The sequence below is a fragment of the Vombatus ursinus genome, unplaced genomic scaffold (assembly GCF_900497805.2).
Source record: "Vombatus ursinus unplaced genomic scaffold, bare-nosed wombat genome assembly UNPS02015152.1, whole genome shotgun sequence".
Taxonomy (NCBI): domain Eukaryota; kingdom Metazoa; phylum Chordata; class Mammalia; order Diprotodontia; family Vombatidae; genus Vombatus; species Vombatus ursinus.
This window is the reverse complement of record NW_020954930.1, coordinates 2529627-2539033: the sequence shown is the minus strand read 5'-3', so window position 1 is coordinate 2539033 and position 9407 is coordinate 2529627.

Genomic DNA, 9407 nt, shown 5'->3' with positions numbered 1-9407 from the left:
TTTGAGCTCAGATCTTCCTGACTCCAGGCCCAGCACTCTACTATCCACTATGCCACTTAGTTGCCAGAGCTCAGAGGTATGAGCTCACAGGATTTCAGCATGAGCCTAAGCAAAAGTAATTAGCAAGGTAAATCTGCTGTAAAAATCATATGATTGGAAATAATTATTGTCCTGAGACTACACTGTCTACAAATGCAATCTTAGTACATCAGGTCTTAGGATCTAGAATAGAACTTAGAGGTTATCGTCTAATCCAAACCTCATGTTTTATAGCTAGTGTCAAGTGTCTGAGGCTGGATTTGAACTCAGGTCCTCTTGACTCCAGGTCCAGTGCTCTATCCACTGAGCCACCTAGCTGCCCTTATTTGTTTTTGTTTGTTTGTTTGTTTGTTTATTTGTTTTATAGATGAGGAAATTGACTTGCCCGAGGTCACAAAAGTAATAAGTGACAGAGAGAGAATTTGAACCCAAGACCTCTGACTCCATGTACAGAACAGAGTCCTAGTATCTAGAATGAGTAAATATCTCTTTCTTTCTCATTCTCTTCCCAATTCCCGAAGTGTTGGTTTCTTCTGAGTTGTAATATACTAGAGAAGTACATCCCGCCAAGGGGAACTACCTGTCATCTCTTTGGGGAACACTGCCCAAACACAGGAGGGAAATAAAGGATGGATATGGAAAGACAAAAATCCATTATTTCCCCCAAAGGAATGTAAGCTCCTCAAGGGCAGGGCCTGTTTCATTTTTGTCTTTGTATATTCAGTGTGCAGTGCCCTGCACATGGTAGCAGATGGTTGTTAATTGATCTATAATTGGCCTGGAAAAACTAAAATTGGTGGTGGGGAAACACATGATAACTGGATTATGATTTTGACATATGCATGACTCCTTATTGGAGGAGAGCCTTAATGTAATGTTTTGTTCTGCTAAGTCAAATGCCTTTTTGTGAACGGCTCTGGAGAAATTGGATTGCTTTTAATCCTACCTTTTTTGGGAGCCCACTTGGCACCCTTCTCTCCATGGCCAGACCATCTCCTACCCACATGGCTTTGTGCCTAGGAGGTAGAGATCTCCATATGATTTGCCATGTATAAATGTCTCAAGTCACCCAGAGAGAATCAGGAGAACAGAAGGGAGTTGTGGGTCTGAGATCAACATGGTCTTTGCTTACATAGCAAGTTACCAATGACTGGATGCAGATTCTTGCCTTGGGTCCTTATTACCTAACAAATGTGGATTTGTTGGAGTTTAAAGCTTACCCTGGGTCCCATAGGTAGCAGATTGCTTCTTGGTTTTTTGGCTAAGCTCAACCAGAGGGTGAGGGGTCTTGAGATTGTGCTGTTGAAGGAACTGAAAGTATTTTGCATATGCTTATGTGTGTACATGGTATTTCCCCCAAAAGAATGTGAACTCCTTGAGTTTCAGGGAACATTTCATTTTTGTTTGTGTAGTCCTAACACCTAGCATAGAGCATGTTGCTTAACAGATGCTTCATTGATTGATCGACTGATATGTAGCCTGGAGAAGCAAATTTGGTGGTGGTAATGGCTGTCTTCAAGTATTTAAATGCCAGATGCATGGAAGAAGGATTTACTTATTCAGTGTGGCCCTAAGGAGAACTGGAAGAAATGGGTGGTCATTGGAAAGAGGCAAGGTTTTGTTTTTTGTTGGAAAATCTTCCTAATAGAGCTATCCTCAAATGTACCAGGAGGCCTAGGGAAGGAGCGTTCTATCAGAGGCTAGATAGTCATCTATCTATTTGTTGGGTATATTGTAGAGGGGATTCTCAGTCAGGTATGGATTGGACTAGATGGCTTCTGAGGTCCCTTCTGGCTCTGAGATTCTAGGAAGTAAAGAATAATGGGATGTTTTTGCTCAGATTCATTCAGAGAGAATCAGAGAAGGCAATAGACAGAGAACGTCTCAGCATCTACAATAGGGGTTGCCAATAGAAAGGGAAACTGAGAGCTTGGAAGCCGCAGTGAGTTGAGCTCCTGAGACCTTGGGAGCTAGGGTGATACTTGCTCCAGACCTCCTGAAAATGATTCTGTTTAGTCCCTTAATCCATCCCCTTTGGCTTTGTTTAGACACATTTTCCTTGAAGGAGATGGTTTACACAATCAAGATGTTGCATGGTCTTTTCCAAACTCTTTGGAAAGCTCTCTAGGTGATTGAGTAGATTAAGACATGCCTGATAAATCACTTACAGGATGCATCCATTGGGAGAGATTTTATATTCTAGCTGTTTGGAATGGGATGCCTCCAAAGAAACTTTTGAAGCATCTAATATTTCTGGTGAAAACATCCTGGTGCACGTTTTACAGCAACACAGAGGCAGCCTTAGCAACGGATGGCTTTTACACATGGAACACAAAAGGAGGGCAAAATATTTGAACAATTACTCAGATATTTCCACATCCCTCAGCCTTCTGGTGATTACCTGAGAGACACTTCATTTTTAGAAATGAAGAAGTAAAACAATGTGGATAATTAACTCAAACTCTGGCTACCCTGGGAATGGTTTTCAATATTAAGCTGAGGATAAATCGCACTAGGGGAGAAGGGGCCATTGAGGCAGGTGGCTCACTCAGGAGCATGAGTTTACTAGTGGAGGAATGTTTGGTTTGAGTGGCCGAGGGGGTGATTTAACTTCAGGAAGCCCTGGCTAGGCTCTAGAGTGGGAGGGGTGAGTAGGGTAGATCTAGGGAAGGCTTTGATTTCGTTTCCCTTCTTAGCAGGTGAAAAGGCCCTACTCTGTATTCCTAACACTGGTTCTTATAGAATGGAAAGTACTTTGGACTTAGAAGACCTGGCTTTGAATTCATTTGGTCAACAAGCACTTATTAAGTGCTTACTGTGTCCCAGCACTATACTAAGGCTGAGAATACAAATACAAGCAATAGGTAAGACACATTGCCTGCAAGGAGCTTCTATTCTAACGGGGGGGGGGGGGGGGGGGGGAGGACAACACAGAAAAGGAAGCTGAAAGGGGGAAGGTATCCAGCACAGGACAAGATGGAGGAGTCTAGATTGTAGCCTGATGAGAAATTAAGAGGTGGCTGGCTTGGGTGCCCTCAGAAAATGGAGGAGCCATTGCAATCAGAGTGAGGCTGAACTGAGGTGTGAATTCCAGGGCTATTCTTCTAGGATGAAGAACTTTCTGGGTCATGATAGATAAGCCCAGAGTGCAGCTTGGTGAGAAATAAAGCTCCATTACTTTCCGTTTGATCATGGGCAAGTTAGTTTCCCTCAGTCTCATTTTCCTCATCTGTAAATTGGGGAAAATGAAACACTGCATATTTCCACTAGGCTAGAACTGATAACCATATTCTAATGCCAACTCTTACAAACTGGAACCCATGGGACTACATCATTTTGTTGTTGTTCAGTCATTTCAGTCGTGTCCGACTCTTCGTGAGCCCATTTGGGGTTTTCTTGGCAGAGATCCTGGAGCGGTTTGCCACTTCCTTCTCCAGCTCATTTTACAGATGAGGAAACTGAGGTAAACAGGGTTAAGTGACTTGTCCAAGGGTCACACAGCTAGTATATTGTCTGAGGCCAGATTTCTACTTCATAGGATGCATGATTTGTACTAATTGGGACCTAGCTGTGCTTGCACTAACTTTGGTACAGCTAAGGGGGGAAGATGGGGTGGCCTCTCGGCAAGGCATAGAATGTCAGAACTGTGAGAGACTTTAGAAATCATCTAGTTCCACCTCTTCACTTTACCTAGGAAGAAACTGAGGCTCTAATAGGGATCTAGGCTAAGGTAATAAAATGAGTTAGTGGCACAGATGGGACCAGGAAGGAATTATGATACAGTTGAAAGAACTGGCTCTGGAGTCAGGCGACCTGGTTTCAAATTCCACCTCTGACACTGACTATATGACTATGGGTAAATTCCTCAGACTTCCTCCACCTTAGTTATAGCATCTGTAAAACAATCTATTCTTCCATCATCTGTAAAATATAGAGGTTGGACAAGATAGTTTCTGAGGTGCCTATGGTCTTACGGCCCCCAGTCCAAGTGCTTCTTCCACTACAGTGCACTGCCCCCACTCCTGAGATTCATCTAACTTAAAACAATTCTATATTCTTTTATTTTCAGTTCTGATTCCCCCCCCTTTTCTACCCCTCCCCGCTGAGAAGGCAAGAAAAACAAAACCCATTACATATATGTACAGTCATGCAAAAACAAATTTGTGCATTAGCCATATTCATGCAAAAGAAAGAAAATAAAAAAAGGAAGAAAATATGCTTCAGTGTGCACCCTGAGTCCATCAGTTATCTAGCTGAAGATACATAGTTTGTTTTATCATGAGTCCTTTGGGATTGCGGTGGGTCATTATGTTGATCACAGTTATTGTCTTTCAAAGTATCTTCACACTATTGCTCTCTTTTGTTGTTGCTGGCATGTTCCAACCCAATTCTTTTTGACCCCATTTGGGGTTTTCTTGGCAAAGATACTGGAATGATTTGCCATTTCCTCCTCCCGCCCATTTTACAGATGAGGAAACTGAGACAGACAGGGGGAAGTGACTTGCCCAGGGTAACACAGCTAGTAAAAGTCTGAGGCTGGATTTGAACTCAGGGAGATGTGTCTCCCTGACTCCAGGCCCAGTACTCTATCCACTGCACCACCTAGCTGCCCCATTGCTCTTATCGTATAATTTCTTCTGGTTCTGCTTACTTGATTTTGTATCAGTTCATACAAGTCTTCTCAGATTTTCCTGAAACCATCACCTTCATCATTTCTTATAGCACAACAGCATTCCATTGCATTCATACTCCATAACTTGTTAATTCATTCCCCAACTGATGGGTATCCCCTCAGTTTTCAGTTTTTGCTTCTAACAAAAGAGCTGCTATGAATATTTTTGTATATGTGGGTCCTTTTCTTCTTTAAAAAAAAGTCTTTGGGGGTATAGACCTAGTAGTGATATCTCTGAGTCAAAAGGGATACATGGTTTAATAGTTTTTTGGCTACAGTTCTAAATTGCTTTCCAGAATTGAGTAGTTCAGATCTCCACCAGCAGTACATTCATGTACCTGTTTTCCCACAACCCCTCCAGCATCTGTCCTTTTCTGTTTTTGTCATTTTAGCCAATTTGATGGGTAAGAGGGATTCATTTAACTTTTCAGCATCAATTTTCTCATCTGTAATACTGCCTACCTTACAGGGTTGGTACACTTGGAAGGATCTACGGTTTCATCAGTGTAAGTACACTTTGTGCTATATTTTCCCATCCTATCAATATTGTCTATGTCTCGCCATAATTCTTTCATAGAGGAGTCTCCTAAAATACTGAAGACTTTCCTTTAGTTCTTTTAATATCTAGAGAGGGGAGATATCAACGTACCATTTGGGATGTTCATTTTTGACACTACTTCCCCATCTTTTTTCTGGCCCTACATGTCCTTGATAAAGTTTTTAACAGAAATTTTGTGTATATCATTGTCCATAACATGCAGAAGTCTGATTATGCTCACATTATACCTGTCAATTGCTCTTTGTATTATTTCTGTTATATTTTTCCAAGACCACAATGTTCTACAATTTACAATCATTTACCACTGCTGTGAGACTGTTGGTATGAAATAGATCAGTTTTATATTAGATTTGTGACATTGATATTTTGAGCTGAGTGTAAGACTTTACATTTTTTAAAATATGAAAATGTAATTTCATTAGTACAGGGAACTCTTGGTGATAAAATTCCCTCTACCAGTGCTGATCAGAGACTGTTCTCTAACTTACAGTCTTAGAAAATTGTTTGGGCGGCACAATGAAGTTTAGTGACTCGCCAGGATTACATCAGGAAGAGTCCAATGTAGTACTGCAACAATATCTTCAAGCCTTGAAGGCTAGCTCTATTCATTACACCACACTGTTTCTCATTTATTCCTATTAAATTTTACCTTAATAGATGAAAAAAGAGCTGGGTTTCATGGCAGCAAGCAGCTTAGAATCATTGAAGGCACTGTGTAGTTTTCCAAATGTGACACAGCCCACCTTCCTCACCCTACTCAAGTCTGGACCCAGCTCACTAGCCATATTCAGTGGCTGTGCACAATAGGTGTGTCCTGGTAGACTAAGAGTGGGATGCCCATCTAATTCTATGCAGTAATTTGGGCCATATGTACTTTTCATCCCCTTTGTTTTTTCCCATGTGGATGTTTAGACTTATCTAGTTCACATTGTTATAGATTTCACTGAGGAGGTTTGTGTGGCAACCCATTTGCAATTTTAAAATTGATGTAAAATATGAGTTTTAGTAATTCAGTATAAATTAATTATGCTGGGAGACAAAATTCTGTTTTTTCTTTCAGTCGTGTCTGACTCTTAGTGACCCCATTTGGGGTTTTCTTGGCAAAGATGCTGGAGTGTTTGCCATTTCCTTCTCCAGCTCATGTTACAGAGGAGGAAACTGAAGCAAACAGGGTGAAGTGACTTGTCCAGGGTCACACAGAGAGTAAGTGTCTGAGGCCAGATTTGAACTCGGAAAGAGGAGTCTTTCTGATTCTAGGCCCAGCACTCTATCCACTGTGCCACCCAGCTGCCCAGGAGACAATATAGGTCTGTATAAATGAATGAACAGAAACATAAAGGATAGGAGATAGTAACTTGACCTGTGATCTTGTTAGTTTAGAGAACTCCCAGATGAGGAAACTCCATGTGGCAATGCAGGTCAATATCTTCTCTGCAACTTTTACTCTTACAGGATTGCCTATAGTACTGAGAAGGTAAGTGACTTACTAGTGTGGATCAGTGGCGAAATTTGAACTCAGTTTTTTCTGACTCTAAGGCCAGGTCTCTGCCTACTATACCACACTGTCTCTCCAACAAAACTATATTGTAGCAATTTCTGAACAGTGCCCTAATAACTGTGGTTTGTATTTTACCAAGAGATCAAGTTCTTACTCAGTTCTGGCATGGTGAGAAATGGAGAACTTGAGCAATGACTCAGTTGCTGTGCTCATTCTTAAACCTTTCCAACTCTGTATTACTGGGATATCTTTGGTCTCTTGGGTTGTCTTAGATGCTCATTTTAAGCAGAATTCACCTGGAATCAAGAATTGGAGGGAATGCAGAGTGGACAAAATCCTCTCTCCGGAAGGAATCTGTCTTTCTTTTGAGATGAGAACCAGCAAACCTCTGCTTGTGTGGGTACTCCTAGAAGAGGTAAATCCACTCAGGGATAAATGAATGAATGAACAAACAAACAAACGGTTTACAGATAGTTCTTGCTTTACATAAGTGGACTGTTCAGCAGACCTCTACGTAAAGTGATTTTTATGTAATGCACATTTGCCAGCTGACAGATATGGGGGAGGGAGGGAAACAGGGAGGGAGGTTCAGAGGAGGCACACAGTTCAAGGACATGGAGCTGAGGACAGAGAATCCAGAGCAGGAGGAAGAACACTCAGGGCTGGGGCATGGATGCAGGAGAGGATGGGGATGTGGCCTGGCCCAGGGACAGACGTGTAGGACACCACCAGGTAGGCAGAACAGACAAAGTTCTCCTCTCTTGGCGCCAAAGGTCTCAAGCCAAGCCCCCATCTGGTGGTAGGGACAGCTGTGGCAGTCTTTCCTCCTATCTGTTCTCCTGCTTTCTCTTGGAGGGTTTATTTTGAGGGGGAGAGCAGGGGGTAGAGACCACAGAGAACTGAGGGAGAAGCAGGAGCAGAGAGAGAAAGAGCCCAGCATAGTAAAGTTAACATAGATGTTTTTTTTTGAATGCTGATTTCTTTCAGAATTCTTTACATAAAGTTGAATTTGCATGATGCGAATTTACATAAAATGAGAACTTTCTATATTAAGTGTTTACTACATGCCAGGTATTGTGCTAAACATTCGGGATACAAATACAAAAGGAGACAATTCCTGCTCTCAAGGAGCTTCCATTCTAATAGGGGAAGACAACGCATATAGAGGAGCTCAAACTGGAAAGGAGAGAGGACGGTGGTTCCTCAATCCAACCAACCAATCAAAGAAGGGAATGAAGAGTAATATCCTCTTTTCTTCATTTCCTGATTGGCCTCTATCACAGCCCTCCTGGAGTATGGGTATGGGAAGACTGGTCTTGGGGTGTGTGCATGTATGTGTGTGTGTGTGTGTGTGTGTGTATGTATGTGCATGTGTGTGCATGTACGTGTGCATATACATACGCACATAGGTTAACATCAGCCACCAGAGAGGAAATAGGCCCCTTTCCATCTCAGGGATGCAAACAAGTGTTTCAAAGCTCTGAAATCCAAGGAATGTGTTTTTAAATGTACAGGGGGAGGCCTTTTGCCAGCAGGCTTCTCAGCATTCAAACCCTACAAGCACTTGGACGCTGAAACAACTCAGCATGATATGGAAAAAGTTCCTATCACTTTGATTTGCAACTGTCCAGGACAATGGAAAACTGTTTGCTTCTCCCTGAACATCCGTCCCATCTCCTCCCCTTCCCACCCTCCCCCCTTACAAACCATGAACTCCAGTTAAAATGATTACAATAATGATATCTGCCTGCTGTGGACATAATCTATTCAAGTCTGGCTTTGTCAGAAGGTGCCAGAAACTTTGTGCCTTCGGAGTAGACACTCAATGTAATTCAATCTCTGCTGAACACGTTCCTGGGGCTTGGGCATGGTTAAAATTAGGAGAGAGGCACTTTCATGCAATGAGGCTGGAAATGTATCTTGCAGATGCAGGCAGTGACCAAACACCACTTTAAATAAGCAGCTCTTGTATTGTCCTCCCCCCTCCCCCAAAATGGCATCCAATCACAAACAGCCTCAGTTGGCCTTCACTCCCTCTGTGTTTTGTCATCATGGGCAGACAGAGGAATTCCAGCCCAGATGCCGGATTTTGCAGATGTCCTGCAAAAGGTTCCATTCTTCTCTCCATCAGCACATGCAGAGCTGTCAGGAGGCTTGTAAAGATTTTACAAGCCTTATAAGTCATAGTTTATTGAGCCTAGGATGGAATTTAATATATCATCATGGTTCTGGAAGTTCCCTCCTTTTTGTCTGGCTTAAAAAAAAAACTCACCAAACAACTGAACAGGGAAAATGAGTCTTCAGTTCCCATGGTGGCTCATCCTTGAGCTTGTCCAGCCTGGTGTTTGGCTGTGAGAGTTCTTGCAGAACTGGGGCTTTCCCCCTCAGGATGGAAACAATCAGCAAACTGAGTCAGCAAGTTCACCAACTTTCACCTAATTTTATTCTCCTTTGGAGAAAATGATTCCCAAAGTTTCTTAATAGCCCTAAAGTCATGCAAAATTATCTAGCAATTCCATTTGTACCCAAACACAACCAGCACAAGAGGAAAATCTTGCTTTGCCCAACAAGCTTTCAATGGGAGAGTTTGTGTTAGGGATTATGAAAAGGGAGGCAAGGAGCATCATGGGAAGCTCTGT